The 8,232-nt window shown below is 44.7% G+C and overlaps 1 long non-coding RNA gene across 1 annotated transcript; it reads left to right on the plus strand.

Annotated features, from left to right (window-relative positions):
- The first annotated feature begins 270 nt into the window (after positions 1-270).
- On the plus strand, positions 271-5,273 carry LOC132654701 (uncharacterized). Its single transcript, XR_009592393.1, has 2 exons — positions 271-3,598; positions 4,687-5,273. It is a non-coding gene; the product is annotated as an uncharacterized LOC132654701 (long non-coding RNA).
- The last annotated feature ends 2,959 nt before the right edge of the window (positions 5,274-8,232 follow it).

Here is an 8,232-nt window from a genome sequence, read left to right on the forward strand (position 1 = left end):
GTGTTGGGAGGAAAGGATAAGGTCTTGCAAGCCTTTCTTTTCCAGAATTAAAATAAAAATCTCCCACTGCGGGACTGAAGTAACTTTCTGGCGCAGGGAAGACTTGCTGCTTTGCTGTGTACCTACAGATAACTCAGGGAAGTTGAGTGCTGTGTGGCTCTGACGGCAGCCTTGAGCGGTGTGTAGCCTTCTTCCCATTTCGAGAGCGTTCGAGAGCTCTGAGCACTGGTGGCTCCGTGCATCACATTCTTCCTTCAGTCTGAAGTCTACGCGCTCCTAAAACAAAGAAGATTAAAGAGTCAATTTTCTTCTAAGAGTGTGGAGTTGGCAGGAAAACCAGAGAGTGAGTCTCTTTAAAATGAAGGAGGAGGAGAAAAAAGAGAAGGTAAAAGAAGACACCTCTTCATTTCCCTAGTTGGAATCCTTCTATGGAAATTCTGCTCCTGCTCTTTCTACACATGTTCAAGGACAGCTTATGACAGCCAAGGAGACAGCAAAAGGACCCAGGTTTCTCTGTGCACATAGAGAGATCATTTGGATTACCTGAACTTTTCTTTTGCTCAAACTTGAAAAGGTAAGAAGACCAAACAAATGAGGAAAAAAATAGTGAGTGACTACACTAGCAAAGAAAAACAGCCTGCAAGTAAGTGGCAGGTTGGCAGGCTGCCCTGTGTCAGGTGGAGAACGTGGAGCCATTGGCCAGGTGGCATCTCCCACATTGTCCTCCTAACAGTCAATGGAAAGAGCACACGTTTGGACTTGCCGTCTGACAGACTTGCCTGTGTGTAGCGGAGGCACAGTTCAAGCGGTGCTGCAGCTTTGATGGCACGCTTACTGCCAAGCTTACTGAGCTGCACCAGCAGAGCCAGGGTCCAGGTGCACCCTCCTTACCAGCCTACAAAGCTCTTGCGAACGTTCAGCAAACTTTGTAGGTCCCATTTGTGCCAGTTGCCAGTGTTCTTTGCCGTTAGGCCAGAGACAAACATGGCTCTGTTAGAAAGTATATTTCTCTGAATGAAGCAAAAATGACACTTACTCATCTAGGACCTGTGGTCCCCAAACGTGAATCATTTTGTTCACTAATGAGACCCTACAGGAAACTGAGAAGGATTTTCAGTAGCTAAAGATTCATATCACAGAGACTAGGGATATGGCTCCTTCTGGTGCGATGTTTGCCTAGTGCACATGAAACCCTGGGTACAAACCCAGCACCACACAGAACCAGGGTAAAGCCGGGAAGTTCTGGGTAGAGGCACTTGCCCCCAAGCCTGGCCACCTAAGTTTGATCCTCAGGCCAACATAGCAGAAGGAAAGAAGAATGGGTTCCTGTAAGTTGTCCTCTGACCTCCCTACACACATTGTAGCAAGCAAGTGCCAGTGAGGCCAGGGATTGAGAACTGAAACCGTTAGCCAAAATAAGTCATCCCTCCCTTTAAGTTGCTTTTCTCTGGTACACATCACAGCAATAAGGAGCTAACAAACACACAAAGCCCAGGCAAGTTTTATTAAAGCAAAGGTACTTAAATGCTTGAAATTCATTGTTAAAGTTATTTTACCACAGTTTGGTTATAATCAATATTCTGGAGATTGAAGAAGCTGGAGATTCTTTTACATGCACATGCTAGGAATGTCATATCATTTCTTCTGTGTTTAATGGCACAATTGTTGGCCGCCACAGTCTTCCAGGGTTAGAGGGAAGATTATAAGCTGTAAATCTGAGCATAGTTTTTGCTTTTCTGATAGCTTATATTTGATCTGAGGGAAAATACTAACAATGAAATAAAACTTCAGAGGGTGACAGAGGCCATTACTCTGTGAAGGGCAGCACACAGTGAGGGATAGTCTTCTAAAGTTACAGAGCCATTCAGCTAAGAGATAGCTCATGTCATTGGCCAGAGTACAGTTTCACACGCCCTTACCATTCAACTTTCATCATGTACAAACAGACAGTTAACGTATAGTCAATTAATATGGGTCGAGGGCAGACAAAAAGAATTCAGCACAGACCAAAAGGCTAAAAGCACTTATGCAAATGAGTTGGCTGTATGGACGTTAGACTGAAAACCGTGAATGCTAACATTATTATTAAGTAGTGTGCAGCATGTCCTTCACAGGAGTAAAGCACAGGATGGATGGGTACACGTAATGCAAGCATATACATTCTTCCCCAAGAGCCAGTCTTCACCCACTCACTAGCACACCCCTCGTGGAGACACCCCACTCTGCTTTGTCCAGCGCTTCCAGTGTGCCAGCACAGTACAAGCGGTTGCTTGAAAAGGAAACTCCTGGGCTGGAGAGGTGGCTCGCAGGTGAGGGGCACACACTGCTCTTGCAGAGGACCCAAGTTCCAGTCCCAGCACCCACCTTAGGCAGCTCACAACTGCCTGTAACTCCTCCAGGGGATTCAACACCTCGGCCTCCACAGGTACCTGAACTCTCTCTCTCTCTCTCTCTCTCTCTCTCTCTCTCTCTCTCTCACACACACACACACACACACACGCCTAAAAAATAATAATAATAATAATATCCCAATCTTAAAACAAAAAGAAAAAGCAGCTCCATTCCCTCCCACCCCCAGCACTGAGTGTGTCTGTAGGCCTCGCTGAAGGCCACGCTAGGCGCTGGCTTCTCCCGGATGCAGGAGCATTAGCAATGGAGGCTCACCTCAAGCATACTTCCCACCCACGTGTGTTCCCCAGACCTTGATTTTTCTTTTGTGCTTTTAATTCAATTCACATGTGTAAGTTGAGAACCTATAAATCACAAAGGGTCTTCCAAACAATGTTAGTATGTAAATATAAAATATAGCATTAAATCCCCATCATTAATATTGAAGAGTAAGTCAATATTTGATAAAAATTGTCTCAAGGGACTGTGCCTCTCTGCCTGGTTCTATGCCTCGCAGACTTATTCAATTATTATTTAATTACCCGGTTAAATGTCATGGCTTACAAAGCAGGGATCGGATTAATAAAAACAGGAGGTTTCTTTTCAGCCAGTCCCACATTGGCTCGAGCTGATTTTGTTTTAACCCGTGCCCCACAGGGCATGGAATGTACCCTAGCTTTCTGCACCTGCTTCTGAAGGGAGCCGCTGATTCTGTTTGATTCCCCCCACCCCTGCCCCACCACTTTTAAAAAAGTTGTTCTGGTTTGGTCATAGTTTGCTAGGCTTTCAGCTTATTCTTTACCCCACCTCTTCTTTTCCCCTCTGGGAGCCTTAGTTCTATAGCGAATCAAACACCTTAACAAACAGTTGTGCCTGAAACACAGAAATAGAAGTAGACGCGGGGCCATGCAGAACCATCTATTTTCAAAAGAAGGTGGGACGCCATGCAGAGCAGTGTCCAAGCCAGCACCTTAGGACTGAATGGCTTGCTGGTTAATTCATCGCTACATGGTTGCTATAGCAACGCCTCTATCGGGAAGCTTTCTTGGCACCTAACCGGACTCTGTTTCCCTGACATTCGAAGAGGAGGGCGACGACAATGTCTAATGAGAAGGCCGCGCGGCATCAAATGGCTCTTTTCAGCTTCACCACGTTGGACCAGCATTTGGGTATTTTGAGCGTGGTCTTTTGTCAGTCCTAGAGGGCAGAGGTGCGTGCTGGTGGTGGGGGTAGAGAGGAAGGGAGGGTCAGAAAGACTCAGGAGGGCTGAAAGGAGGGCTGGAAGAGCAGCTGAAACATGGTGGGCCATGCAGGCCCTTTGTTCTCCACCATCTGTGCGCCGAGGTTTGGGAGTGGAGCCAAAGGCGCGTTACCTGTATTGTGCTCCCGGAGCCAGGGCAAGGCAGCCAGTCCTGCCGTAGACTCCGCAGCCTCCCATTGTGCCGGGGCATAATAGCCTGGCAAATAAAGTATCTGAACATTTGGCTTTATGAATATTGAGCAAAAGTCTTCAAAAGCATTATGAAAATGGTTCTAATTGAGCAGACATCTGAATCCCACAAGCTCAAGGCCACTCATTTGTATGTTAAGTGTGATAGTTGCATAAGAGCGTGCTGAAAGAGCCTGCTACACTCAAAGGGGCCTGTTCAACAACCGCTCTAAAGTGCAGGCAGGTCATGTAGCTGGGACGGAAGGGAATATAAGCCGAGGATATGTACGTATAAGATTTTTCAGATGATGAAAGTAAAAATCAGATTGTACAAAATTCAAAAGAAAATCACAATTTTCAAAATGCCACACAACCTTATAGGAAGTCAGTTGGGTAAGCAAAAAACAACCAAATAAAAAAACCAAACAAAATCCTTAACTAAAAAACAAGCAAACAAACAAGCTTCGACACAGCAGTTCCACCTCTCCAACGTGTCCAAAGGTAGCCCATGTGATCTATGGACAGCATTGATGATAAGCCAGTTGAATGTACTGTGTATTATCATTTAACCTTCAGGTCTTCTGACTGAAAAACACAGGAAAGTGCTTGAGATAAATTATGGTATATCCATATAACTGAAGAATATTTGGTAAAATGGCAAGCGTATTAGCAACATTAATAACACGCCACTGCTACTATTTGGATCTGGAATGTGCCCCACGGGCACACTTATAAACAGCTGGTTCCTACCAGCGGGGAGACGGCAGAAGCTTTGGGCAGTAGGGCCCAGTTGAAGGGAGTTAGGAAGGGGTGGCCTGCAAGGTAGGTGATCTGAAGACTGGGCCCTTCCTCTCTCCCTTGCTTCCCAGGGGCCGCAGCTGAGGAGCTGAGCTCGTCTCTGCGACATGCTCCCTGCTGTTGTTATAGCAGGCCTGACCACAGGCTCCACAGCAATGGAATTGAGACCCCGTGTCAAAAGCTCTGAACTCTGAGGGAAGATAAGCCTTTCCTCCTCTCAAAATGGGTATCTCAGCTATTTCTTCACAGCAACTGGGAGCTCACTAAAACAATGCTAAATGGACAAGGCAGCTTGTATGAATGGCCGCTATCTTGACCAATGGTATCTGTAGTCTAAACAGAAAAACCTTTCATACACAATTTCAGTGGCTTATGTCTCCATAGAACAGAATTATAGGTGATTTTGCTTTTTTTTTTTTTTTTTTTGCTTTTTTTTGTTTTAATTTACTGTGCTTGCTTATGCTTTTTGAGTTTTCAACAGTGGGTATATTTTGCTGCTTTATAAAGTGTTATAAATGTATCATCCAGGGGAAACACTTCTTATGTTTATGTCTAGCAATCTCTTATGCATTGCCTGTCCAAATTGTTTTAGAAGGAAAATGTTGGCCAGATGTTTAACACTCACTGTGTCTGAATAAATTCAGGTCTATTCTGGAAATTAATGGGCAGAGATGCCTGTGTTTTCTAGATTGCAGAAAGATGTGTGTATGCTAAGATCCTTTTACTATTACTTCTTGACTCTGAGATCTCCATGTCTGGGACTCTCCTGTTTCCTAGAAAAGGCCTGTGACGAGAAGCAGTGGCCAGCGAGAACACAGGCAGTGAGAGTGGGGCGGTTTTATAAGCAAGGCAGAAAGTTTGACAATTGGAGTGTGATTCTCAAGTAAGTAGACCAGTACAGCAGGCTTGCAGAAATGGCCTCTCCACCCACTACAGTGTAGAAACAGCCTGCTGAAGTTGGCATGGGGTCGCACACCTGTAATCCCAGCACTTAGAAAACACAGGTAGGAGGACTATTGCAGTTCAAAGGCCTCCTGGTCTACACAGGAAGCTCCAGTTTAGCCAGGGCTACACAATAAGACCTAATTTCAAAAAAGTGAATGGTTGGGATGGTAGGTCAGTTGCTTAAAAATGCAGACCAGAGTTCAATTCTCCAGAACCCATACAAAACAAACAAAAAGCTCGGCATGGTAACAAAATTTGACTTTCAGTACTGGTGAGTTGAAGACAAGCGGATCCATGGAGCTCACTGGACAACCATCCTAGCCTATTTGTGTTCTAGACCAATGAACGACCCCACCTCAAGAAAGCAAGGTGGATAGTTCCTGGGCAAAATAGGCAAAGCTGTATCTAGCCTTTATATACATATCTAGCCTTTTATCCATATATATATGTATGTTTCTAGTGCATATATATGCACATGTATATATTTTAATAAATATATACATACACACACGCTTACCTCCACTCTTGCTGAGCTTCTTCAGAAGTATTACAGAGAGCACTCGTCACCTTCTTACCTCCTTCCCACATTAGCACAGACAATACCAATCACTCAACCAATCTATCGATCAATTAGAGTTTGCGCTTTAAGGTCGTAACCTGCCATTCTTGGTCAAACAGAAATTTCTCAAGCAACATTGGGACCATGATTTAATCTATCAGGCATGCTCTGTACTGGGGCACCAAGTAAAACACCACTGCAATTAGACAGTTTAGAACTTGGAAGTCTGGGAATGGAAAGTCACGTAACAGGTTTATTCTAATTTCTTTCAAAGAAATGATATATATATATATATCACTATATTATTTTACATTACTAAATCATATAAAGTATCTTTAATGGTTGCTATAGTTTGTTGCATTGCCTATGTTAATCTTGGCAGCACTTGCACAAACCTATTACATTCACAGAGCTACATAAATTTGATTTTAGAAAAAATAATCCATCCTTGGAAGGAAAGTGTCATCACTTTCATGGAAACAATATCCCTCAGCAAACAATGCCCTTTATTTTGGCAACCTGTCCTTCCTGCCATCTGCCTTGCACAGCACTTGCCAGGGTTGCAGTAATAATTGAGTTAGAGAGGGAATTAGATGTGATGGAGGGGAAGAAAATTGATTGCTTAATTTTTATTAACAGAATGCAAGAAAATTGTGAAGCCCTGCTGTGAACTAAAATGAAATGAAGAGGGAAAATACGGAGAGACTACTCCGGGTGGCAGGAATGTGTTTGTACACACTCAGGCAATCATCCATAGATGTTGAGGAGTGGATAGGTGAGTAAGGAAAGAAGCTAAAAGCTTTGGAAAGAAAGCTAAAAGCAAAGACACCTAGAGCTGAACAGATGTGGCTGTAGTGGAAGGAAACAGACAGCTGAGGCTCAGAGGTCTCTGCTGAGAAGGGAGGAATGAGCTCTTTCAGCAGCCCGCCTGTCAGGCATCACATCTGGGATATATGGGGTTATGTAAAAAGAAGTGACTTCTGAATTTTGGCCTCCACCTCCAGAGGTGGCTCTTGAACTTGATGGCCCTTGTAGGTCCATAAAGAAGGATGCAGAAGCTAGGGATAAAACTCAATAGGATGCTTTCCTGACACTCACGAAGCCCAGGGCTCCATCCTAAGCAACAAATGAACTGGGTGAGGTGGTCGAAGCCTGTGATCACAGCACACAGGAAGTGAAGGCAGGAGGGTCAGAAAGTCAGAGCTGAGCTTTAGAGGTGGTTCAATGGGTAAGAGAATTTGCTGAAGAGGCATACTGACCCAAGTTCAAATCCCCAGAACCCACATAAAACGTTTAGCATGGCCATGAGTACCTGTGACTGTTGGGGTACTGTTGGGGGCAGAGGCAGGAAGATCATCAGGGTTTGCTGACCACAAGCCTATAGCCCCAGGTTCACTGAGAGACCCTGTCAGGGTAATAAAGCAGAGTGAGGAAAGCAGGATGACTGAGGTCCTTTGCTGGTGAGTGCATATGCACACACCCTCTGCCCTACATACAGATGTACATATACTGAACACACACACCACAAAAGCATTATTAAAAACTGATTAAAAAAAAAAAAACAAAGTCAATATTAGTCACATAATGAATTCCAGACAGCCTGAGCTACAACTGACCCTGTCTAAAAAACAAACAAACACTAATCTGAATAGCCCTGTTCCATGGTTGCTCTGGGGATGTGGGAAGCAGATCTCTGAGATGTGGCGTGAAAGGGACAAATGGCTCAGAAAGAGAAGACCACCAGAAGTCCAGCTTGGTGCCTCGTTCAGTCGTCATCAGAGAGGCTTCTACCGGCAGCTCACGGAAGCAGATTCAGACACCCGCAGCCAAACATGAGACAGATATCTTCATCAGAACCCTCTCCTTGGAGCTCAGGAAACCCTGCAGAAGAGGCAAATGAAGGATTCTAGGAGCCAGGGGGATTGAGGACACCAGGAGAACACAGCACAGCCTTCAACTAAGCAGGGCTCACAAGGGCTCACACAGAATGAAGCGACTCTCACAGAGCCTGCATGGGTCCTCTGCATTTATGTTAAGGGTTGTTAGCTTGGTGGTTTTTTTGAGACTCCTAACAGTGGAAGTAGGGTTGTCTCCAATTCTTTCCTCTGCTCTT

The sequence above is a fragment of the Meriones unguiculatus genome, chromosome 6, assembly GCF_030254825.1.
Source record: "Meriones unguiculatus strain TT.TT164.6M chromosome 6, Bangor_MerUng_6.1, whole genome shotgun sequence".
Taxonomy (NCBI): domain Eukaryota; kingdom Metazoa; phylum Chordata; class Mammalia; order Rodentia; family Muridae; genus Meriones; species Meriones unguiculatus.